General features: G+C 39.7%; 1 pseudogene; it reads right to left on the bottom strand.

The window, feature by feature from the left end:
* Positions 1–1,504: 1,504 nt before the first annotated feature.
* On the bottom strand, positions 1,505–26,095 carry LOC137236271 (uncharacterized; annotated as a pseudogene).
* Positions 26,096–27,380: the final 1,285 nt, after the last annotated feature.

Genomic DNA, 27,380 nt, shown 5'->3' with positions numbered 1-27,380 from the left:
CAAATTTCCGTAATTAGGTCGCTTCAGTTTTTATTTCGGGGAGATGGACCAAATGTTACGGCGGCAAGACCACAGATAGGGCGCGCTCGCAATAATGGTGGGGAGAAAATAAAGAAGAAAATACAAATGAATTCGTTAGAAAAAGATACACAATAATGTTTATTAAAATAAAAGTAAATGCAAATTCAAAGTTAATCCACTTAATCACAATTCAATATTTCCGATGACGGAAGTGTAAAAATGAATTTTATAATTTTTGGTATTAAGGAAAGACTTACCTTCAGTGGCTTGGCTGCTGGCGGTTTCTTAAACGTTTGCAAAAGAAGTGAAAGAGGTAAAAAGCCTTTAGTTCGCGGTCACCGCCGAATCTTAGGCTGAACTATTATCCGGCGGTGTAAACGGTTATCGGTATAAACCGATATGTATAAATGAAAAAATGTGAGGTAAAAGGACAACGAAAAAGAAAAGTAAAGCGATACGAGGGTGCACCGCCATATTTAGGCTGGTGGCCTAAACAGTGATCAAAAAATGATGTGTGATATCCGTTATCCAAAAGAAATGATCTATAATTAAATAAAAAACAATTTAAACCAATGTTAAATTCTTCTTCAATGTAATCTTACCTGACATGCATATGTATATCTGTTATTGTTGTAATTTGCTTAGCAATAAAAAACATCAAGTAAAAAGTATAAAGAATCCAATTAGTTTCAAGAATTTTGTACATCTCAGGGATTATGCTGGGTGAACTCGCCTGTGTAAATATTAAAAGTAAATGATTAATTTCAATCGTACCTATAAAATATTATGTAAAGCAGTGTTGATAAAATTAAATGAAAAAATGAATTTACTAAATAAATCTAAATGACGAGTTCCATAACAAAACATGATATAGTTTTTCAGAATATTGATGAAACTCCAATTTTACTTACATATTTCGATGATTGATAGTCATATAAAAACGTAAAACTTAGACTGCAATTAAAAAATTGAGATAAAAAGTACACGCTACCTTCATGGGACTATTTATAGTCAAAATTAGAAGGAAATAAATTTTAGTCCCACCTATTTTGACATATCGAACATTGAAAGTTTAGACAAAAAGCTGTAACTATAATTCGACTATTGGTACTCTGCAATGTGTTATGTTTTGGAACTTAACGTGGTAAGTTGAAAACATAATTACTTTTGTCAAAAACCAAAATGTGTACATCTCCTAAGTCTGTTGCTAATACATACCATGGTTAAACAAACGCCACATCATTTTGCCATGGGACGGATCCCTCGTTTGAGTTAACGTACTACTTTAGCAAATCCCGTATATATTTTGCATATTCAGATGGCCTTCCATGAAAAAACCTTGATTCGTTTTGGTCCGCCCAGATTTCATGATCTCCATGTATCCATTCTCCGCTGCTGATTTCATGACCAGAAAATGTATTCGGACAGTATTCAGAACCAGCTTTGTTTAACAAGAAGTTGTGAAAGAAGCAGCACGCTGATACTATTTCCTGAGCACGTTGAGGGGTACACAAATTATTTTCCGCAAGCATAACCATTTTGTGCTTAAGATTCCAAATGCATTTTCAATACATCTACGAGCTCGGCTCAGCCGATAATTGAATATTTTTTCAGATCTTGTCAGCGATCTATGAGAATAGGGCTTCATTATTCGTTTACTCAATGGGAAGGCGTCGTCCGCAAAGATGAAATGTGGTACGTTTTTCCCGTTGATATTTGTGTCCGGGGGAAATGGCAACTGGTCTCTTATTATCTTTGAGCCGAATTTAGAGTTCTTGAAAATGTTGGAATCACCCTCACTACCGTATGCTCCTACGTCTACATAAGTAAATGTATATATAGCACGCGTCACAAGCAGCCAAAAGAACTATAGAGTAAAACCCCTTCATGGAAAGAAAAAGATATAAATATATAAAGTATAAATCTCATTATCACACTATTTATAATCAGGCTAAAACTTTCATGAATAGCCCAATGTAACGCGCCAGTACACGATCTAAATGTACTTAATTAGCTTAAAAATTCGTATGTTCCTGCATATCCCCTCATACAGCATCTCTGCCCACTCAGCGACTCCCTTAACCCTCAGGCCTTCTATGTTTTCTACCTCCCTCCCTACATCTTAAGATCTTGATGTATATTGGAACGCCTTTCCGTCATCCCTTGTCAAAGTTGGTTTCGAGACAGAACGAACGAAAATCGACCCTGATGATGGCACAAAGCCGAAATCGGTTTGTCTAGAACAAACTTTGACAAGGGATGACGAAAAATCATTCCAATATACATCATTTATTCACCCTGTCAGAAAATCAACAAAACAAAATAAGTCTTTAGATCTTCTTTCTCTCGGTCTTACCTCACCCAAAATACAGCATGTCTATCGAGCTTCGCTTTTCTACCCCTTGACTCATCTTCTACCATCCCCTCTCTCTTCCGTTTTCATCCCAATACCACCACCAGACTTTCAGCTCGTTTAGATAAAAAACACTCATAAAAGTTACAGCCTGTTTATTTATAGCAAAACCACAACAATTGTAAGTTATGTCCGTTTTTGGTTATGAAGAGAGTATGGGAATCTCACCTTGTAATTAAAAAATATGCTTCCGCTTTTTGGAGGCGCTTTAATGGCCACATGCTTACCGTCTATGGCACCAACGCAATTTGGAAAATTCAATTTTTCTTTGTAGCCCTTAGCTACTGCGGACATGGTTTGTTGGTTGAATGGTGGTATTTGGCTCCTCAAAGCTGTGCATATAGCTTGACAGACGTACGATATTATAGTGCCAAAATGTTGCTTAATCACTCTGTAGCAGGAGGCTATATGTCGACCCAAATCACCTTTTGCTAAGTACCATTTTATATCATTAACTTCATGAAAGAAACTTGAAAGTTAATAGCTACTTACTCTAACACCATTGCTAATTTTGCTTTTTCCGGTATGAAGTCATTTGGTCTATTGTTTCGCTTCCTCCGTAAATGTGGAAGTAGTTCTTCGTACAAGATATCAAACGTTTGTGGACTCATCCGGAAATTCTCATTAAAAAGGGTAGGTGATTGTCGCAAGTTCTCAAAATCCGTCGCAAACCTCCCTTTTTGATTTCTCTCAAGGAGGTAAGGGCTTACACGGTACCTAGGTGCTGTGTGACGAACACAATGACTCTTCGTTACTGCTGCGCCAGCCATTAAAAGTCCTATGTTCAATGTTGTCATTAAATCTTCCCTTAAGCCAAATAAAAATGTATATAAGTAAATACATCTAAAGGGACCTTACTAGGTGACGATGCAGAACTTAATTATGTTGATGGCGGTATGAAATTACGCATTTTGGAATATTTTTAAAAAACAATAAAAATACCCTGAGCCAATCCAACACAGCTTGCTCGATCCATAAAGAAATAGCAGTGCACCGCCACCTAGTAAATGGCCTAACATAAACACAGTATAGGAGTTTAAATTTTATATTTAATAATTATTATGAATGTTTGTACTCCACTCCCTGAAGGATCTTCCACTGGTTGAAATTATATTTATTTGCAGCTTTTGAAGGTGTTTTTTACTTCGTGAACGTTTCACTCTTTAATTTGCTCACTAATTTGCAAAATTATTTACCTCCCGACACTTTTTCTCAATTAATATTCTTTATTTTACGAAAACTAAAAAATATACACGAATTTCACCAATTATTATGCAAAAACGTTTTGTTTTTATTTCTTCTTCTTTCCTTGACCTAGTTCAGCGTTCACAATGAAACGTCAACATTTCTTGGCTACTACTTTTTCATGCTAAAGAAACAATAGAAAATATTTTCTTGTGGTTTTGAACTGCGTACAGCCCTTATAGGGGACAACGACCAAAAAAGGCAAATAATCCATACCAACTTTCTGCATAGGCGGCCTTCGGCCGCGCTTATATGATGTTTATCATAGCACTGGGGTTTTGTGTTTGGGGATTTTTTCTTTGGAGATTTTGATGTTGGGGATTTTACTTTGGGGATTTTGATTTTGGGGATTACTTCTTTAGGGATTTTTTTCCTTGGGGATTTTTTTTTCGGAGATTTTGTGGCACTCCCGCAAAAGATACGTAAAGCAACACAAATGTTGGGGAAAATTGTATACAGATTTTGAACATATGTAGATGGCATTTAGCAATTCCAATGGTGACAGACCTTTATCAAAATTTGCTTCGTAAATGTGTTTCAAATGAATTATTTTGCATTCTAAGCTTTGAGAAATATCGAACTTGTATTTTTTGACAAATTTTGCTGCGCTCGCCCGAACCGTAGTTTCATCCATGTCTTCAAATTGCCACAAAAAGATAAAATTCTTGCTCAAATATGTCATAGCTGCAAATCGGAATAAACATCTCATTTAAATTATCTTCAGAACGTCTTTTGCGTTTTCTCTTTCGAATGTCCGGAAAATTTGGCAAGATGTTCAATTGAATAGCAACTGTTTTGCATTCTCGTTTAAAATTGTTTCCCATTGGTTCCTGATCAACTTCAAATCAGCTAATAAGGCATCTAGATGTCGGACCTCAACAACTGTGGTGACGTCTCTAGCTAGAGGACCACGTTGCTTTCATTAATGGTAGTCATTATTTTGAACCAAACTGAGGACAGCAAGATACATTCGAACTTGTTAATGTACTTCAGAATGCCGGTTTCATCTCCGTATGCTTTCACAGTCAAATTTGGATTTTGGCTGAAAGACTACGAAGAGAGCTCGGTACATTTTTCTTGTGGATTTCCTATCGTTGTGGAGTGCTGCTGAAAATAGTAAAACATTTTTAAAAACTCCGAAGAAAGTAATTGAAGCCGTACAACCTTCTGCAGCATCAACACCACATAAATTGAGACTGTGGGTTGCACAAGGCACTCGCACTCAGCATTCGAGTTTTTGTCGAGAATGTGATGTGGTGCTCCGTTGTAAGATCCTTTCATATTGGCGCCGTTATCGTACCCTTGTGCACGACAATCTTCAATCAAGTACGGAAAACTAGATCAGCGATTTTCTGACCAGTTTTTTGGTTACAATTCTCGAAAGCCAAAAACCGTTCTTGAATTTTAAAATTTGTTGCTTTCGAATAGAATAAAAAATGGAGTTAGCGCAAAATGAACGTAGTCAACGTGACTAGCATCAGGCATAGCATCAACGATAATAGAAAAATAATTGGCTTTCTTGCCCCCACGTGCTTTGCACATATTTCTATAAACTCGATAGTGAACTTGTAAACATTTGTGCTGTTGTTGTGAAATCCTAACTTTCTCCAAATGATTTCTAAGTATCGGATAATATTGGCTTATGAGTTCTAAGAAGCCAAAAAATTTCCATCGTTTCGTTCACCGAAATATATACTTTCGCCTTTGAAAGCTAGGCCTGTTTCACCCAAAAATAAAATAGTGTCCAAAATTCTATATAAAATTTCTTTCCACTTTTGAGTTTCAGTGATTAGCTGGTCATTGATAAGTGTATCAATTGTAGCCTCCTTTTGAATTAGATTTTGTAAAGACCGCCATTGATTATAAAATTTAATGTGATCTTGAGTATTTTCGTGTGATGGCAGTTTATCGTATATCTTCTTCCATACCTGGAATTTCGAATATCCGCAGAACAAATTTTAGGTCGATGTTAAGTATTGGTGCTTAATAGACGACATAATAGGCAATAAAAAGCATTGCTACTGGCACTCCACACTAACCTCTCACGCTGCACTTTCTCTCCATTTGGCAAGATTCTGGTTAAGAACGAGGTAGGAAATGCCCCGTCATGACAATCACGTAGAAAAATAACAGGACACTTTTGATGAACTCGACGAATTATTTCGTTGACTTCTTCAGATCGCAAAAACTCATTATTCACGGTACCGACATCGAAGTCGTTCAAATAATCTGGACTTTGATACAGAGTTGGTGGTATTGCTGGAAGACTTTTTGAAGATGAAGGTTCATCAGTGTCACCACGAAAACTATATGATTTCTGATTTATGTAAACTTACTTTTTTGTTTAAAAGATATTTGATTTGAAAGCAAATGAATAAATCTAATCTAATCTAAAATATGTGACTGAGCGGTAGATATGTTCACACGGCTGAGTTTCATTGCAATGTAGTTTCTTTGGTTGTTAATTTTGTTTCAGACTCTCGTAAATCTGATCCCCTAGCTGTACACTTCATGCCTGATCCAAGGCATGATTGATCCTTTCCTACTGCTTGGCCCGACAGCCCTTAACGCATTTACAGCATGAATCGCTTGCCGGTATCACTCCACTGCCTCAAAGTTTACCCTGGGCTCTCAGTGATGTCGTTGGAGGTGCAATGATGGACGCGGTGTTCAAAAGGTTCTCCAAGGTGCATTTGATGAGTATGATATTCCCATGGATACAACGTTGTTGGATAATGTGCATTGACAAAACTAGTGGACCTCAGCAGATCTGCTATGTGTTACAGAAAACTTTTATAATCTCTTGAAGTATAGGGACGTGGAAATCAGATTCCCTTTGGGAGCATAGGGAGGCTGTTATCCAGACCCATGAGTTACCAAAATTCTGCCCAATGTTATCTTGGGCTTAATAAGTTTGCGTTTCGCAGGCGTTTCTTTACATATTTTTAATTGTAGTGTAAAATAAACTTGCTGTGCGAACCGTAAGCTTGAAAGGTGTTTTAATTGTGCAAATCTTGTTTCACTTATCAGTTGGAATGGTTATTAAAGACCATAAAACGATACAATGTGAGTGTCAGCGTTCTCTTGGAATTGGAACCAATGAAACAAATTTTACTTAAATACTTTGTTGCACTACCACTCACGCGTTTTAGCGCTTTTTAGATTGAACTAAATAAACTTGTTAAAGGCAGCCTGCACTCGCCGCTAACAATGCGGGATATTACATTGGATTCGATAACAACGGAGAACAATAAAACTTGGTTGACTGTGAAACGTAAGCTTTGAGCCAACCGTCACTAAACAATTTAGCTGTGAGGGTAAATGGTAGATGTTTATAAGGGAGAATGGTTTTTATCATCGGAACGGGAATCTTCCTCACCGTATAGAAAAACTCCCGACTACTCAAAACTTGAACGAAAGCAAGAAATTGCTTTCTGGAGTTTCAGTGGGGAAGGAAAATCTGTTGTAGGGGAAATTGCTGATGCTGTTGTGTTTGTGTGACATGTATATCAAATGGAAGGTATTAAAGAGTATTTTAAGAGGAAGTGGGCCTTAGTTCTATAGGTGGACGCCTTTTCGACATATCTCCATAATGGTGGAACAGGGTTGACTCTAGAATTTGTTTTTACGATATGGGTATCAAATTAAAGGTATTAATGAGTATTTTAAAAAGAAGTGGGCTTTAGTTCTATAGGTGGACGCCTTTTCGAGATACCGCCATAAATGTGGACCAGGGGTGACTCTAGAATGTGTTTGTACGATATGGGTATCAAATCAAAGGTATTAATTAGTGTTTTAAAAGGGAGTGGCACTTAGTTGTATATGTGAAGGCGTTTTCGAGATATCGACCAAAATGTGGACCAGGGTGACCCAGAACATCATCTGTCGGATACCGCTAATTTATTTATATATGTAATACCACGATTAGTATTCCTGCCAAGATTCCAACGGCTTTTGATTTCGCCCCACAGAACTTTTTCATTTTCTTCTACTTAATATGGTAGGTGTCACACACATTTTACAAAATTTTTTTTCTAAAGTTATATTTTGCGTCAATAAACCAATCCAATTACCATGTTTCATCCCTGTTTTCGTATTTGGTATAGAATTATGGCATTTTTTCATTTTTCGTAATTTTCGATATAGAAAAATTGGGCGTGGATATAGTCGGATTTCGGTAAATTTTTATACAACGACCATTCCAACGTTTGTTTATAGATTTTATGCGTCCGTATCCTCGTACTAGTGATGGTAATGTGTATTTCTTTGTGTGTTTAGACCAATTTTCGAAATTCGTGTTTTTGAAACCAATGAGGAGGGCCACTTCAGCGGAAGTCATGAAGTATTTGAAAAAAAATATTTTTCACATTTTTCGTGTGCCCGAATATATCCACTCTGGCAACTGAAAGCAGTTTATTTCAAAAATGTTCGGTAGTTTTCTAGATAAGTACGGCACTAAGCACATAAAAACAACATTTTATTCGCCACAGGGTATCCCGGCGGAGAGAGTGAATAGGTTCGTCCTACAGATCATCAGATCCAAAAGAATTGGTACAAATGCGTCCGTGATGCAGGATTCGCTCTCCGCAGCGTTACGCATTCAGCAATCAACATGTCGCCATATTTTAACACTTTCGGTATGCCCATGATACAACATGCTTCATCATATGAGCTACACCGAAAGCTGCCGGCGGTAAAGGATGTTGATTGCGATGTGAAAGAGACAAGCGATAGAATGCAGCTCATCAGAAATAAAATAATGAAATAGCTGAAGTTGGCCCATGACAAGAGTAAAAAGGTGTATGATACTAGGAGTAAGGATATTAAGTTTCAAATTGGACAAGTGGTATATCGGCGAAACTTTAAGCAAAGTTCCCAAGTCGATAACTACAACGCCAAGCTAGCTCCGAAACAAATAACATGCATCGTACTAAATTCCATAGGGAAGTCAATGTATGAGCTTGGCGATAGCAATGGGAAAAATATCGGTGTATACCAAAGCTAAAGATATTTATGCAAATTAGTTACATGTTGGTTGTAGTGCTAGGGGTATCCGGGTCCACGTTTTGGCCCATATCTCGAGACCCTAGTCACCCAGCGGTATAAAAAATGCTCTGTACTAAATCACATATAAACAGCTTCAATTTCATACCCATAATGTAAAAATCAATCCTAGTGTTACCCTGATCCACGTTTTGGCCTATGTCTAGAGACCCTAGTCAAAAATAGGTATTAAAATTACCCTGTACTCAAGCACTCATCAACAGCTTTCATTTGTTATCCATATTGTATAAACATATTCTAGGGGTTCCGAGGTCCCCAGCGGGTTAGGGGGTTAGAATATACCCGCGGTAGGTATGTCTGTCGTAAAATACCGGATTCAAGGGCCAGTGTAGCGTAGCCCTTTCAGGTTGCCAGCGCAATATATAGCTTCTCCAAACCCAATTGTTAACCTCACCTATCCGTGGCGAATCCTGTTTCATTAACAGCCGAGGCTCTGGTGACCCCGAACTTCTCGTGGATCTAGGGGTGGAAGGGCGGGATGGCCTAGAAGGTCGCATATGGTCATAACAAATCGTTACCGAGATGGTCGGGCTTGGTACCGGAACGTACCGGATCTGCATCCGGCAAAACACCATCAACACGATAACACTCCCCAAGGCATTCCGGGAGTATTCTTATCGCTACAACAACAACAACAACAGGGGTACCCGGGCCCACGTTTTGGACTATCTCTCGAGAACCTAGTCACCCAGCGGTATATAAAATACTCTATACTAATTCACACATCAACAGCTTCATTTGATACCCATAATGTAAAAACGCATCCCAGAGTTACCCTGATCCACGTTTTGGCCTATATCTGGAGACCCTAGTCACCCAGGGGTATGAAAATTACCCTCTAATAAAGCACTCGTCAACAGCTTTCATTTGTTATCCATATTCTATAAACACATTATAAGGGTACCCGGGTCCACGTTTTGGCCTATATATCGAGACCCTAGTCACCCAGGGGTTCGAAAAATACCCTGTATCAAAGTACTCATAAAGAGCTTCCATTTGATTGCCATATGGTGCAAACACATCCCAGGATTACCCAGATCCACGTTTTGATATCAAGACCATAGCCAGAACGGGATAAAAAGTATCCTATACACAGTGACACGTGATTTTTATATATAAACATTTTATTAGGTTGGTAACTATTAAATACATAACATTAACAAACAAAACAGAAAAAATAACGCAACATTCATTATATCTCGGTCGTTACAACAACAAAATCACATTCTGAGTGTGTGTGTGTGTGTGTGCTCGCTATGGAAACGTATTTCCCACACTTCAATCATCACCAAATTTTGGTTATAGGTTCCTTCGGTTAACGGGAAGGTTTTAGGCTAAAAATAATTTCGATATATAAAACGGGCGTGGCACCTCCCATACCAATGGAATTTTGGGTACTGCATAGCTTTGAAGGTATACATGCCAGAACATTCAAATTCAGTAAGGAGTTATATGAGGTCAATCCCTAAAACCACCAAGAAAATGTGGAATTAGGAAAAAGGGGGCGTGGCACCTCCCATACAAATGGAATATATAATACTTAATATCTCTGGATATAGTAATGGTAAGATAATGAAAATTGGTAAGGGGCTATATGACGTTAAGTCCTAACACCTCCAGTAAAATGTGGAATTGGGGATAAAGGGAAGTGGCACCTTCCCTACAAATTGGATTTTTCAGAACTATGGCTGCCGTACAAACTAGGTTATTTTAACACCTAAAGTTTTGCTGCATAGTTGAGTTTGGCTGTTATTCCTTTTGAACGCTTAGTAATATTCCGCCGTTGAAAAAATTTGTTAGCTTCAGCCTATCTACATCTATCTATATATACAAAAATCAAATTCTGTGTGTATGTTCGCTATGGAAACGTATTTCCACACTTCAATCATCACCAAATTTTGGTTGTAGGTTGCTTCAGTCAACGGGAAGGTTTTAGGCTAAAAATAATTTCGATATATAAAAGGGGCGTGGCACCTCCCATACAAATGGAATTTTTGGTACTGCATAACTTTGATCGTATACATGCCAGAATATTCAAATTCAGTAAGGTGTTATATGAGGTCAATCCCTAACACCACCAAGAAAATGTGGAATTAGGAAAAAGGGGCGTGGATCCTCCCATACAAATGGAATATATAATACTTCATATCTCTGGATGTAGTAATGGTAAGATAATGAAAATTGGTAAGGAGCTATATGACGTTAAGTCCTAACACCTCCAGTAAAATGTGGAATGGGTAATAAAGGGGCATGGCACCTTCCCTACAAATGGGATTTTTCAGAACTATGGCTGCCGTACAAACTTAGGTTATTTTAACACCTAATGTTTGACTGCATTGTTGAGTTTGACTGTTATTCCTCTTGGACGTTTAGTAATCTGCCGCCGTTAAAAAAAATTTGTTAGTTTCATTCTATCTACAAAATCAAATTCTGTGTGTATGTTCGCTATGGAAACGTATTTCCCACACTTCAATAATCACCAAATTTCGGTTATAGGTTCCTTCGATCAACAGGAAGGTTTTAGGCTAAAAATAATTTCGATATATAAAAGGGGCGTGGCACCTCCCATATAAATGGAATTTTTGGTACTACATAACTTTGAAGGTATACATGCCAGAGCATTCAAATTCAGTAAGGAGTTATATGAGGTCAATCCCTAACACCACCAAGAAAATGTAGAATTAGGAAAAAGGGGGCGTGGCACCTCCCATACCAATGGAATTTTTGGTACTGCATAACTTTGAAGGTATACATGCCAGAATATTCAAATTCAGTAAGGAGTTATATGAGGTCAATCCCGAACACCACCAAGAAAATGTGGAATTAGGAAAAAGGGGCGTAGCACCTCCCATACAAATGGAATATAGCATACTGCATATCTCTGGATGTAGTAATGGTAAAATAATGAAAATTGGTATGAAGCTATATGACGTTAAGTCCTAACACCTCCAGTAAAATGTGGAATTGGAAATAAAGGGGCATGGCACCTTCCCGGCAAATGGGATTTTTCAGAACTATGGCTGCCGTACAAACTTAGATTATTTTAACGCCTAAATTTGACTGCATTGTTGAGTTTGGCTATTATTCCTTTTGGACGTTTAGTAATCTGCCGCCGTTAAAAAAATTTGTTAGCTTCAGTCTATCTACATCTAACTATATATATAAAAATCAAATTCCGTGTGTATGTTCGCTATGGAAACGTATTTCCCACACTTCAATCATCACCAAATTTTGGTTATAGGTTCCTTCGATCAACGGGAAGGTTTTAGGCTAAAAATACTTTCGATATATAAAAGGTGTGTGGCACCTCCCATACAAATGGAATCTCTGGTACTGCATAACTTTGAAGGTATACATGCCAGAACATTCAAATTCAATAAGGAGTTATATGAGGTCAATCCCTAACACCACCAAGTAAATGTGGAATTAGGAAAAAGGGGGCGTGGCAGCTTCCCTACAAATGAGATTTTTCAGAGCCATGGCTGCCGTACAAACTTAGGTTATTTTAACACCTAAAGTTTGACTGCATTGTTGAGTTTGGTTGTTATTCCTTTTGAACGTTTAGTAATCTGCCGCCGTTAAAAAAAATGTGTTAGTTTCAGTCTATCTACAAAATCAAATTCTGTGTGTATGTTCGCTATGGAAACGTATTTCCCACACCTCAATCATCACCAAATTTCGGTTATAGGTTCCTTCGATAAATTGGAATGTTTTAGGCTAAAAATAATTTCGATATATAAAAGGGGCGTGGCACCTCCCATGAAATTGAATCTTTTGTACTGCATAACTTTGAAGTTATACATGCCAGAGAATTCAAATTCAGTAAGGAGTTATATGAGGTCAATCCCTAACACCACCAAGAAAATGTGGAATTAGGAAAAAGGGGCGTGGCACCTCTCATACAAATGGAATATATCATACTGCATATCTCTGGATGTAGTAATGGTAAGATAATGAAAACTGGTTAGGAGTTATATGACGTTAAGTCCTAACACCTCCAGTAAAATTTGGAATTGGGAACAAAGGGGCGTGGCACCTTCCCAACAAATGGGATTTTTCAGAACTATGGCTGCCGTACAAACTTAGGTTATTTTAACACCTAAAATTTCACTGCATTATTGAGTTTGGTTGTTATTCCTTTTGGACGGTTAGTAATCTGCCGCCGTTAAAAAAATTTGTTAACTTCAGTCTATATACATCTATCTATCTATCTAAGTTAGCACAGTTAGCAACAATCGTCACATATTGCAACCCAAATTCAGTAAACAATATTTTAATAAAACAACAACAATAACTCCTTCACATTCCGTTGCCATAAATTTAAGCGGAAGCCGTGCAGACGTAATGTGAGTCCGTTGGTTGCCCATTTAAGTTACTTTTACTTGCATACGCAAAATTATAAGAATGTAATAAAAGCAATAAAACAATTCGATTTAAAATCTATTTGATTATCAAGCAAATTTTTTAAAGAGGAACAACAACAACATTGTTAATAAATTATTGCGCTGTAAGCGAATTCACCTGTACGGTATAGAAATTTATAACTATGTTAGCAACTTGGCTAAGTAAGTAGCATAAGAAAAATTGTATAAAAAAGAAATTGCCAATAATACAGTCAGGTTCAGTTGTTCAGCAGTTCAGTTGATAAAGGTAACGATTGAGTTTAATTTTGCTATCGACGGCGTACGGCAGTAACTGGCGCCCAGTGCAATAAAGTAACTTAAAAAAAAGGATACAAATATCCTCGCAAAATTGAGCGAAATTATAAATAAACCTATAAAAACTGGGGATACAATTATCCTTGTTCACTGAGTGAAACTAGTAAAAACTGTGTAACTTAAGCGAATTCACCTGTACGATATAGGAAATTTATAACTATGTTAGCAACTTGGCTAAGTAAGTAGCATAAGAAAAATTGTATAAAAAAGAAATTGCCAATAATACAGTCAGGTTCAGTTGTTCAGCAGTTCAGTTGATAAAGGTAACGATTGAGTTTAATTTTGCTATCGACGGCGCACGGCAGTAACTGGCGCCCAGTGCAATAAAGTAACTTAAAAAAAAGGATACAAATATCCTCGCAAAATTGAGTGAAATTATAAATAAACCTATAAAAACTGTGGATACAATTATCCTTGTTCACTGAGTGAAACTAGTAAAAACTGTGTAACTTAAGCGAATTCACCTGTACGATATAGGAAATTTATAACTATGTTAGCAACTTGGCTAAGTAAGTAGCATAAGAAAAATTGTATAAAAAAGAAATTGCCAATAATACAGTCAGGTTCAGTTGTTCAGCAGTTCAGTTGATAAAGGTAACGATTGAGTTTAATTTTGCTATCGACGGCGCACGGCAGTAACTGGCGCCCAGTGCAATAAAGTAACTTAAAAAAAAGGATACAAATATCCTCGCAAAATTGAGTGAAATTATAAATAAACCTATAAAAACTGTGGATACAATTATCCTTGTTCACTGAGTGAAACTAGTAAAAACTGTGTAACTTAAGCGAATTCACCTGTACGATATAGGAAATTTATAACTATGTTAGCAACTTGGCTAAGTAAGTAGCATAAGAAAAATTGTATAAAAAAGAAATTGCCAATAATACAGTCAGGTTCAGTTGTTCAGCAGTTCAGTTGATAAAGGTAACGATTGAGTTTAATTTTGCTATCGACGGCGCACGGCAGTAACTGGCGCCCAGTGCAATAAAGTAACTTAAAAAAAAAGGATACAAATATCCTCGCAAAATTGAGTGAAATTATAAATAAACCTATAAAAACTGTGGATACAATTATCCTTGTTCACTGAGTGAAACTAGTAAAAACTGTGTAACTTAAAAGAGATACAAATATCCTTGTCGATTGAAAGAAACTAGTAAATAGACCCTCAAAAAAGTTATAACGGAAAGGATACAAATATCCTTGTGCACAGAGTAAATAAAACCTCGAAAACTGTATAACTTAAAAAGGATACAAATATCCTTGTCGAATGAGCGAAACTATAAAATAGACTCTCAAAAATTATAACGTAAAGAATACAAATATCCTTGTACAACTAGTGAATAAAACCTCAAAAACTGGAAAAATATCCAACATTAACCACCTGCAGCCACCAATCACTATCAACCTTGGAAGCCGTTCCTGTACAACGAGTAGGGGTAAAATTCTTAAAATGGATTCATCAGGACGACAACCAAATATTACTGCAATGCTGTTCCTCATTTTATTGTAAGTGAATTTTGTCAACTAGAAAATAATTTAAAAAAGTGATAAAATTTTAGTTAAATTATTTGCTTAATTTTTTATTTGAAAATCACAAAAAAGAAAAAAAAACAAAAAATGGAGCAAATTGAAGAAGCGATAACACAACTAACTGGTGCGGTTAACGCGCAAATGAGAACCATGAGCGCTAGGATAAACCAACTAGAAGCTAGGATTAGTCTCCCTGAAACAGTAAATTCTTATAATCCTATCAGCCTGACTGAGGCAGACCTGCAAGAAATAAATAGGCTGCTTGATAGTGTCAAAACCCTACCAACCTTCGAGGGTAACCCCGTCCAGTTCATATCATGGCTTCATAATATTATAATATCATTCTACGACAAATTATACAAAAAATAAAAGGCCCAGCAGATACAGCTATTATCTCCTATAATATTTTCGATGAGGATTGGGGAAAAATCAAAAGCTGTTTGTCACCGCACTACGCAGACAAACGTGATTTAAGGACCCTTGAACATGAGCTAGGGTCATTGTCACAAAAACATTTTAGCCTAGATCAATTCTACGCAAGAATAAATCATCAATTATCTCTAATAGTAAACAAAATAAAAGGGCAAGACTAATCTAGGGAAATAAGCAACGCGCTTCTGGAAACATACAGGAACAGAGCCCTTGATGTTTTTATTAGGGGATTAAGCGGCGAACTGTCCAGGAGGCTAGGCATCCAACGATCCAAGAGTCTACCATAGGCTTACTTATTTTGCCTCGCAATACAAAACCTTAACATAAGAAACTATTCGATTTATCCTAAGAATACAACCATGCCTATTCAAGCGCCCAAAAACCAAATTACGCAGAAGCAATCCTGCAGAAAAAAATCAGTTTTACAATAGAACTCAAACTCAACCACCACCAACGCCAACACAACCTAAGCCCCCGGTTCCAATGGAGTTAGATCCTTCGATTCATTCTAAGAGAGTAAATTATATTAACCGAACAGAAAGCACGCCAGTGGGAAGGCATTCAAATAGTTCATCAAATATTCCTAGAAAAAGCTAAGAATTGTTTAATGTTCAAACAGAAGATCAGGAACCTGAAACATTCGAAGAAGGCGAAGAGGTAAATTTTATAACGGACGCCTATCTAGCCTACCCTATTTAGAACCTACCTTACAAAATGGCCATATCCTGAAATTTCTTCTAGATACAGGGGCCAACAAAAACTTCGCTTATAAAAAAATGCCAAAAATTCATTGCAGCTAAAGAACCCTTTAAAAGTTCAATCCGCTGCCGGCCAGGCCATAATTTTTCGGGACCATTTTTCAAAAGCATAGGCATAACAAATAATTTTAATTTTTTTATTCTGCGAAATTTAAAATCCTTTGATGGTATCATAGGTGACGATACTCTCAAGGAACTAGGAGCGATTATTAATAGAAAGGACGACACATTAACCATAGGAGATGTAGTATTGCCATTAAAATATAAAATTTCAAAACAAGTTAATAATCTTGAGGAAACACTCTATAAACATGAAGTTGAAAAAAATTATTAATAAATACGCGGACATTTTCGGACCAGTATCCGACAGTGGAACAATAGTAACAACCGTGTTAGCAGAAATAAGGACAACGACAGAGGAACCAATTTATACAAAATCCTACCCTTATCCAACCAACTTTCGTGGCGAGGTGGAAAAACAGATAACGGAACTTATAAATAACGGTATAATTAGGCCGTCAAAAAGCCCATGTAATTCTCCTTTGTGGATTGTCCCAGAAAAAGCCAGGTCCTTTAGGGGAAAAGAAGTACGAAAATATTTTATCACAAATTGGCACACTACCTTTTAAAAATGAAATGCAGGCGCTTGAATATGTTAAACCGTCAATGGTTGTCAAAGACTCACTTCTTCTATACGTAATTTCAGTTCCAAAAACAGAAGACACTTTTTTCAATAATGTCACAAGAGGGAAAATATGGCATCACCGGAAACTGCCTGGAAATAGACGAAACTACAATCTGCAGAAGAAATGAACTCCAAAAACTAGAAGAAAATCACTGTATAACTCAAATCCTCGCGGGGGGGGGGGGGGGGGGACAAAGCAATGTCCGATTACCAATATGAATATAAAGCCATAGTTGAATTAATCACAGAAGGAACACTTTTTGTCTCAAATTTTATTGGAAAGCTCAGTTACGATAACAACTCACTCAAATTGAGTGGCACATTTATCAAAAACTTCCTTAATGAAACATAACACTAAACACTGTTAGTTATACAAGTTGGCAAACTAGATCATACCAAGTATTACCTCCAATACTTCAAAACAACCTAACTGAAAATAAAATCAAACTGGACCTCAACTATTTGCATCAACTATATTTAACAAATGTAAGGAAATTAGAACACATTTCCTCAAAGAGTGTAATATCTATTAGCTCAAGTTTCGCAGCCATTATCCTAGCCATAATATTGTCGATTGATTTGTATATCGCATTACGACCCAGAAATAGAAAATCTTTTTTCATTCCACCAATAGTAGACTTCCAACTAAAACAATAATATTTCATCAGCGGGACGCTGATACTTAAGAAGGGGGGAGTTAGCACAGTTAGCACAATCGTCACATATTGCCTACACAGCAGTTACTGCAACCCAAATTCAGTAAACAATATTTTAATAAAACAACAACAATAACTGCTTCACATTCCGTTGAACTAAATTTAATCGGAAGCCGTGCAGACGTAATGTGAACCCGTTGCTTGCGCAATTAAGTTACTTTTACTTGCATACGCAAAATTATAAGAACCTAATAAATAATAGTTTAAAAAAACACGCTTTTATAGCAAACCGAACTAAAAAATGGAAAATAATTTTCAATTAAAAAGAGTTTATATAACAGTAGTAGAAGGTCAAACAATCGTTTATAGCTAATCACTTCAAAATAAAATTTCAATAAAATTTAAGTTATTAACAGAATAATTAAATTCATAGTAAAAAGCGTTGGGTGCATTTGACCACATTTCATATGTTTCCTCTCAGATATTTGCCAATAGAATAATTGTAACATTCAATATCAAGCACCCCACGCTTTTTACTGTGAATAAAATTATTCTGTTAATAACTTAAATTTTATTATAATTTTATTTTGAGGTGATTAACCATAAACGTTTGTTTTGTTTTACCTTCTACTACTGTTATATAACCTCTTTTTAATTGAAAATTATTTTCTATTTTTTAGTTCGGTTTGCTATAAAAGCGTGTTTTTTTTAGTTGTTTTAAACTATTATTAATTTTTAATTTTTTAGTTCAAGTAATTTTAAAAGTTTTAGTCGAGAGTGATGAAACCTCGAATCGCCAGCGGTCCATGGATGAATCTAACCCCACGGCACCGAAACGGGCCAAGACGCAGGGATGCTAGACGCGGTCTTCCGCCGAAATTGCCAAGGGTCGACAGATCATTGGCATTATAGACGAGGATCATGAAACAACAGTGGAAGTGGATCGAGGCCGCTACGGTGGCCGTTAAGGTTAAAAAGACAACCCTGGTCCACCGCCATCTTACACCGATGCAGGGTGGTTCCAGGGCAATGTCAAGCTAATTTCCTGTGACGACGCCAGGTCGGTCAACCTCTATAGGTCCGCCGTCACGCTGATAGGGATGGTATATCCGGGCGCGCGCCTCAAGGTAGTGGAGGCGCGTGATATTCCCGCACGACCAAGGGCTAGAGCCTGGGTTCCAATGACGCCAACGGACCCAGCTGGCATCCTGGAGCTCCTCCAGGAGTACAACCCACCACAGGTTTGGAAGTCAACCCGAATAAAACCGAGCTTGTTCTCTTCAAGAGGAGGTACAAAGTACCAAATCTTACATTGCCAAGAATTGGGGGGACGTTCTTAGCGTTTAGCGATCAAGTAAAGTATTTCTGGATAGGAAGCTATTATGGAGTGACCATATAGTGGAGCAATCCAAGAAGGCAGCAGCAGAGATGTTCAGCTGCAAGAGGGCTGGATATTCTCCGCTGAGGTGACCTACTGTATTTACACAGCAATTGTGCGCCCGATTCTTCTTTATAGTGCATTGGTCTGGTGGCCTGCACTAGCTAAAAGTACCTATCTTAAAATGTTTCAAAAGGTGCAACGAAGTTCGGAGCTCTGCATTACCGGGGCTCTCGGCTCCACTCCTGATTCCGTTACATACGTATGTGGATACATAGATACAGAGAAAGATACAGGCCAAGCTAATAAAAGCGTGTTAAAAAGGGCTCCAGTATGCTCTTTCGTAGATATGCCATGCATCCACTTCTATCATTAATAAATGAATGCGTTTTTCGTATTATGTGCAAGGTTTCAAATCTATGGCCTTTTGGGGTGGTCACAAGTTCTACTGACCTTATGTCCGTTAACCTTATGTGACCCCACCATCACATTATTGCATTGTCATCGAGAGTGGTAATAAGGCCAATTGACCTTATGTCCGTTGACCTTACGTCAACAAACCATCACATTAATGCATTATCATCGACCCTTGATACGTATGCAAAATTTAAAATTAATCAGACTTTTAGAAACCGGTTAAAATTAAGCCTCAATATTCCGTTACATACAGGCCAAACTAATAAAAGCGTGTTAATAAAAGCAATAAAATAATTCGATTTAAAATCTATTTGATTATCAAGCAACTTTTGTAAAGAGAAACAACAACAACGTTGTTAATAAATTATTGCGCTGTAAGCGAATTCATCTGTACGATATAAGTAAATTTATAAGTATGTTAGCAACTTAGCTAAGTAAGTAGCATAAGAAAAATTTAATAAAAAAGAAATTGCCAATAATAAAGTCAGGTTCAGTTGTTCAGCAGTTCAGTTGATAAAAGTAAGTAACGATTGAGTTTAATTTTGTTATCGACGGCGCACGGCAGTAACTTCTATATATATATATATATATAAAATTCTGTGTGTATGTTCGCTACGGAAACGTTATTCCCACACTTCAATCATCACCAAATTTTGGTTATAGGTTCGTTCGGTCAATGGGAAGGTTTTAGGCTAAAAATAATTTCGATATATAAAAGGGGCGTTGCACCTCCCATAAAAATGGGATTTTTGGTACTGCATAGCTTTGAAAATATACATACCAGAACATTCAAATTCAGTAAGGAGTTATAAGAGGTTAATCCCTAACACCACCAAGAAATTGTGGAATTAGGAAAAGGGGGCGTGGCACCTCCCATACAAATGTAATATATCATACTGCATATCTCTGGATGTAGTAATGGTAAGATAATGAAAATTGGCAAGGAGCTAAATGACGTTAAGTCCTAACACCTCCAGTAAAATGTGGAATGGGTAATAAAGGGGCGTGGCACCTTCCCTACAAATGGGATTTTTCAGAACTATGGCTGCCGTACAAACTTAGGTTATTTTAACACCTATAGTTTGACTGCATTGTTGAGTTTGGCTGTTATTCCTTTTGGACGTTTAGTAATCTGCCGCCGTTAAAAAAATTTGTTTGCTTCAGTCTATCTACATCTTCTATAAAAATCAAATTCTGTGTGTGTGTTCCCTATGGAAACGTATTTCCCACACTTCAGTCATTACAGAATTTTGGATATGAGTTCCTTCCATCAAGACGAAGGTTTTTCATATTTCAGAATTAAGAATTTTAAATTAAAATTTTTTTTGGCTATGGGAACGAGCAATCTTAGCTCCCAAAATTGATCATGTATACAAAATCAATGATCGCCTTCAAAACCAAATTCCTGGTGAACTGTATGTGTATACATAGATACATAGAAAGATAGAGGCCAAGCTAATAAAAGCGTGTTAAAAAGGGCTCCAGTATGCTCTTTCGTAGATATGCCATGCATCCATTTCTATCATTAATAAATGAATGCGTTTTTCGCATTATGGGCAAAGTTTCAAATCTATGGCGATTTGGGGTGGTCACAAGTTCTATTGACCTTATGTCCCTTAACCTTATGTGACCCTACCATCACATTATTGCATTGTCATCGAGACCTAATACGTGTGCAAAGTTTCAATCAAACTTATGGCTATTCAACCTGGTAATAAGGACAAATGACCTTATGGCCGTTGACCTTATATCAACACACCATCACATTAATGCATTATCATCTACCCTTGTTACGTGTGCAAAGTTTCAATCAAATTTATGGCCATTCAAAGTGATAATAAGGCCAATTGACCTTATGGCCGTTGACCTTATGACACCACACTCGCATCATAGCAGAAGCAGTATAAAAGAGAATGAATTGGCTGTTGTCACTTCATTCCTCGCAGGTTAGTCAGAGGAAGTGGTTGCTTTATTAAGCAACCCAGTCACTCCTCCTGACTAGCTGAGTGGAAGGGGTGCTGCCTTGGCACTGGTCACCCCTTGCTTGCGGGCAACGGGTCGTCGCCTGTACGGTTTTCTCGCCCGTGTCCCAGCTAAGTAAGGGGGGGCCGCAGCCTTAGGGCTATCCCGCCCCTTCCTCTCAGCTAAAGCTCCAGCCGACCCGGTTCGGCAGCTGCGTAGCGTGTTGCCTTCGGGCCCCAGTTTCTCCTCGCAGCCTACGAACCGGTAAGGACAGAGCTGGTGCACCGCCCCCGGCACCTTACCATAGTGTGCAAACCAAATGGTGAGCGATGTCCAACGAACGAGCCAATCCCACCTCCAGAGGGAAAGGGGGTGCCGCCACGGCACTGGTCACCCCTTGCTTGCGGGACAACGGGTCGTCGCCTTACGGTTTCCTCGCCCGTGTCCCAGTCAAGAAAGGGGGGGGGGGGGTCACCGCCGTTCGGCCGATAGATCCCTTCCCCTCAGTCCTGTCTCAGGCAGTAGAGCGAACCGTCGGCTAAAGATCCTACCGCTGTGCCGTCAAGGCGCACTTCCCCTCAGCCTACGGATCGACCTACAAAGACCCGGCTGGTACAACTCCCGTCCAGCCCTGCCATCGTGCAAGCATGGAGGCGAGTGAGCCAACCACACCACGGAGTGGAAGGGGGCGCCGTCAGGGAGCGGGTCACCCTCACTTGCGGGGACAACGGGTCGTCGCCTTCATGGTTTTCTCGCCCGTGTCCCAGCTAGGTGGGGGGGGGGGGCCCGCCACCTATGACCATCCGGCCCTTTTCCCTCCGCCCCGGCCCGGCCGTAGACCGGTCCAGCGGCTAAAGGGGCTACCGCTGTGCCGTAAGGTGCACTCCCCCTCAGCCCATGGATCGGCCTTCGGAATTCCTGCTGGTACAACTCCGCGTCCAGCCCTGCATTCGTGCGGGCATGGAGGCGGTGGTGTCCAGCTGGCGGGCCGGCATTAACCAGTACTCTATTCATTCCTCGCAGGTCCCCCCGCTGCCGCCACTGGGACAACGTCATCACGGGAAGCCGCCACCCGAAACCGCCGTTACCTTATCACCGTCCAGCCAGCTCGCTGGTGCCGTCACTGCGTCCATACCGCTACATCCTTCCGTCCGTTAATACTGTCCGCCGTCCAGCCGCCGTGCTAATCCCGCCACTGCGCCCATACCACTGCGCCAATCCGTCCACTAATACTGTCCGCCGTCCAGCCGCCGTGCTACTCACACCACTGCTACGCGCTCCGTCGCCTTTTGTTGTTGCCGTCGCTATCCTACCGCCGTTGCGCCGCTGCTACGACAACCGTCAGCCGCCTGCTATCCTACCGCCGTTGCGCCGCTGCTACGACAACAGTCAGCCGCCCGCTATCCTACCGCCGTTGCGCCGTTGCGCCGCTGCTACGACAACCGTCAGCCGCCCGCTATCCTACCGCCGTTGCGCCGCTGCTGCGACGACCGTTAGCCGCCGCTACCTTATCACCGTCCATCCAGTTCGCTGGTGCCGTCACTACGTCCATACCGCTACGTCCATCCGTCCGCTAATAATGTCCGCCGTCCAGCCGCCGTGCTACTCCCGCCACTGCGCTCATACCACTGTACCAATACGTCCCCTAATACTGTCCGCCGTCCGGCCGCCGTGCTGATCCCGCCGCTGCTCCCGGACCACCGTACCGACCCCGCCGCTATTACTACGCCTGTTAGCCGCCGCTCGCCACCCTCCCCTGCCATCTTTGTACGGAAAGCTGCTACCCTCACTACCCTTCAAGCCGTGTGTGTGTGTGTGGTGTATTCGTCATAAACTGCATAACTACTGTGTTATTTTTAAGTGGGGGTTTGTGGGACCTCTACTTGTCCCTGGACTGGCTGAGTGCTACCTCAGCCTACGACAAAACCCACCTCATATGTTCCCTATGGAAACGTATTTCCCACACTTCAATCATTACAGAATTTTGGATATGAGTTCCTTCCATTAAGACGAAGGTTTTTCATATTTCAGAATTAAGAATTTTAAATTAAAATTTTTTTTGGCTATGGGACCAAAATTGATCATGTATACAAAATCAATGATCGCATTCAAAACCAAATTCCTGGTGAACTGACGAAATATAAATCGATCGACACAGTTACAGATGAAGATCGAATTGTGAATTATCCAATTGAATTTCTAAACTCTTTAGAACAATCTGCGCATATATTAACTTTGAAAATTAGCTCACCAATCATGATTCTTCGGAATTTACACCCATCAAAACTGTGCAATGGAACCAGACTTTGCGTTAAGAAATTAATGCGGAATGTAGTCGAAGCAACAATCATCAGCGGTAAAAGCAAAGGTGAAGATGTGCTCATACCAGGGATCCCAATGATTCCTACAGATTTGACATTCAATTTTAAGCTCTTACAGTTTCCTGTACGCCTTGCTTTTGCAATTATAATCAACAAAGCACAAGGACAAGCGCTTACTGTTGCAGGATTAAAATTAGAAAGTCCGTGCTTTTCACATGGCCAGCTACATGTTGCTTGCTCTAGAGTTGGAACGCCAAAAAATTTGTTTGTCTTTGCACCGAACGAAAAAACCAAAAATAATGTGTACCCACATACATTACAAAAACACACAATAATAAAATGTTTTAAACGAAAATTTCACCAAATATGCGTCCACAATGCAATTCAATTTACAGAACAATAAACTAAATGAACAACAAACAAACCAGAAAAAATAACGCAACATTCACTCGATCTCGGGCGGTACAACATACGCCGGGAAAAGCTAGTCTTCTATAAAAATAAAATTCTGTGTGTGTTCGCTATGGAAACGTATTTTCCACACTTCAATCTTCACCAATTTTTGGCTATAGGTTCCCTCGATCAAGACGAAGGTTTTTCATATTTCTGAATAAGAATTTTAAATTAAAAGTTTTTTTTGGATTTGCAAACGAGCAATTTTAGCCCCCAAAAATGATCAAGTTAACAAAATCAATGATCGCATTCAAAACCAAATTCCTGGTGAAGTGATGAAATATAAACCGATCGACACAGTTGCAGATGAAGACCAAATTGTGAATTATCCAATTGAATGTCTAAACTCTTTAGAACCACTTAGAATGCCCGCGCATATATTAACTTTGAAAATTGGCTCACCAATCGTTCTCCTTCGGAATTTAGTCCCAAAGTTCCCAATGATTCCTACAGATTTGCCATTCAATTTTAAGCGCTTACAGTTTCCTGTAGGCCTTGCTTTTGTAATTACAATCAACAAATCTCAAGGACAATCACTTAATGTTGCAGGATTAAATTTAGAGAGCCCGTGCTTTTCACATGGCCAGCTAGATGTTGCTTGCTCTAGAGTTGGAACACCAAAATTGTTTATCTTTGAACCGAACGAAAACCCCAAAAATATTGTGTACCCACATGCATCACAATAAGATACAATAATAAAATGTTTCAAACGTAAATTTCACCAAATATGCGTACAAAATTCTTTTCAATTTACAGAACAATAAACTAAATTTATTTAATAATTTGGGAAAAAATTTAAACAACGTGATATCAGGACGGACAAGGCGACAAGGCGATTATACCTTTTTTTTTTATTTTAGTTAAACTAGAGGATGGTACTCACCGGCTTGTATGGATAGTGCTGAGTGCTGGTGGAATGACCGGTGATGGCGCTGCTGTGTCCTTCGATATCTCAGGATGTAATGCTCTATTAAACGTTGTAAGCTTCCTTCAGCACGAAATTGTGCTCACTTTAATGTTACGGGGAAAATTAGAGACAAGTTTAGTCACTTTCCCATTAAAAAACATCTTTATCATTATATTTAAAGATTTATTATCCTCGCTTAGGAGTATTTATTTCTGCGTTTCAGCTATAGCAGCAATTTTCGCTGTTTATACGTTTGATTACAATTCAATGGTTTGTTCGCTTTTGTTTAACTGCACTACAATGAAGTACAACAATTTCACTTCAATTTGTTTTGTTAAAGAATGCACTCAAAGCAAAGAAATATTAAATAAAAAATGGCAAGAGTATCAGCTAAAATTACTTTTGTTCGCGTCACGACTTTGGTTTGGTTTTTTTTGTACAACAATGACAATTGTGAAAAATGATACAAAGGTGGTGATTTTCTGACAGGTAGCGATCCTGCCGTATCGCTATTATGTAGTTGCGGCGAATTCCATTTGGTGGATTTTCGCGGTGGAGGCTGCCACACGTCCATGAGGAGACCCAATAGGGAATTTAAGGGTAAATACAATTCATTGATTTTGTGGGTAATTCAATATAAAAAATATAATTCAATAATCGAATACAATGCAAGATACGGTTATATATAAATTCATAGATATTCGATACAATACAATTCAATAATCGAATATAATACCAAGTACGGGTTAAATATATAAATTCATAGAGCTACATATAAAAAAGGAGAGAGATGGGACGGATGACAGCCTACACCGCGTAACCATCCTGGGCCGCCTAGGCGCACTAAGCGCCTAATGTGTGCTTCAGCTCCTGCAAGGCTCGTACTGCTTCCTGGATCAGGATTTTTCCCACCTTCGTTTTGTATGTGGCGGTGCGCAAGCCGGTCGCGGTGCACCGGATGGTACGCTCCCCGACCCTGCGTCGCGGGGTTGGATGCGCGGTAGGCGCGCGCCGGTGCGACCTCGCAGGTTGCTGTTGACGACGACGGTGATGTGTAGCGACGCGGCGGCGTGGTTGTGGATGAGACTCCTCTTCGGTGGGTGCTTGGCGGCCTCCGGTGCCGCCGTGTAGCATGGTGTGGTGGAAGCCCCCGCAGTCCCAGCATCGTTCAGTAGATGTGCATTGGTTGGTCCGATGCGATAATGCCAAACAGTTGCTACAGAATTGGTGTGCCTTGACTATAACCAACCGCTGATGCGTGGGCATTGCCTGAAAGAGAGGGCACACCAAAAGCGCGCGATGCTGCAAACAGAGACGACATTTGCGGTAATCAGCCACCGCGGGGGTGATGCGACGTGTCGGGGCTTGCGGGTACTACGACTCGCGATTCCAGCGAGCGACGTGTTGTGGGAACCGGAGGGCGCTGACGATCCATCTGTGAAAGGAGAGGATATGAATGCACATTAGTGGCATGTCTGAGAGGAATCGCCAGGTTAGAGACTGATTGTGAGAGATACGGGATGGTTCAGTTATGTTCTGAGATGGTGTCAATCTTTAGTCTTAGTGGACTGTTGTTAGGTCGGGAGATGATAGGGAACCATGCGAGGTTGAATTAGGTTCCGCTGGTGGCAGGAAACACAATTTTGTGATAGGCCTGGTGAGCACACCGTTTTGCGTGCGTACGTCGACTACTCTGATATGGCCGTCTCTTCCTATATGGGTGTCTTCCACGCGTCCTAGGCGCCATTCGGTAGGGGGTAGGTTGTCTTCCTTAATGACGACTAAATCGCCGATTTTAGGGGGAGGTTGAGCGTTTGCCATCGATACCGCTTATGTAACTCCATGAGATAGTCATTCTTCCAGCGTTTGCTGAATTGGTGATGTAAAACTTTCAACCGGTCCCAGCGGTTGATCATAGAGAGGTGTTCATAGTTCGGCTCGGGGATGGCGAGGAGGGGTGCGCCTCGGAGAAAATGGCCAGGTGTGAGGGCGGTGAGATCCGCAGGGCCCTGAGAAAGCGGGGAGATAGGACGAGAATTGAGAACGGCCTCGATACGAATTAATAGAGTCGAGAGTTCTTCAAAGGTGAAGCTGTGTGTTCCGGCGACCCTTTTAAGATGGGTTTTAAAGCTTTTGACGGCAGATTTCCATAATCCGCCCATGTGGGGTGCGCCGGGGGGTATAAATTTCGAATCGATGCCTTGTGGCGCATACCTTTAGACAATATCTGTCGAGACTTCGTTGAGGAAGGTGACGAACTCTACTTCGGTAGCTCGCTTAGCACCAATGAATGTGGTGCCGTTGTCGCTCATTATTTGTTTCGGGTACCCTCGACGCCCTACAAACCGGGCGAAGGCAGCGAGAAAAGCCTTACTGGTGAGATCCCAACACAATTCCAAATGGATCGCTTTGGTGGTGA

The sequence above is a fragment of the Eurosta solidaginis genome, unplaced genomic scaffold (assembly GCF_040869045.1).
Source record: "Eurosta solidaginis isolate ZX-2024a unplaced genomic scaffold, ASM4086904v1 ctg00001242.1, whole genome shotgun sequence".
Taxonomy (NCBI): Eukaryota; Metazoa; Arthropoda; class Insecta; order Diptera; family Tephritidae; genus Eurosta; species Eurosta solidaginis.
This window is presented reverse-complemented; position numbering and strand designations above follow the sequence as displayed.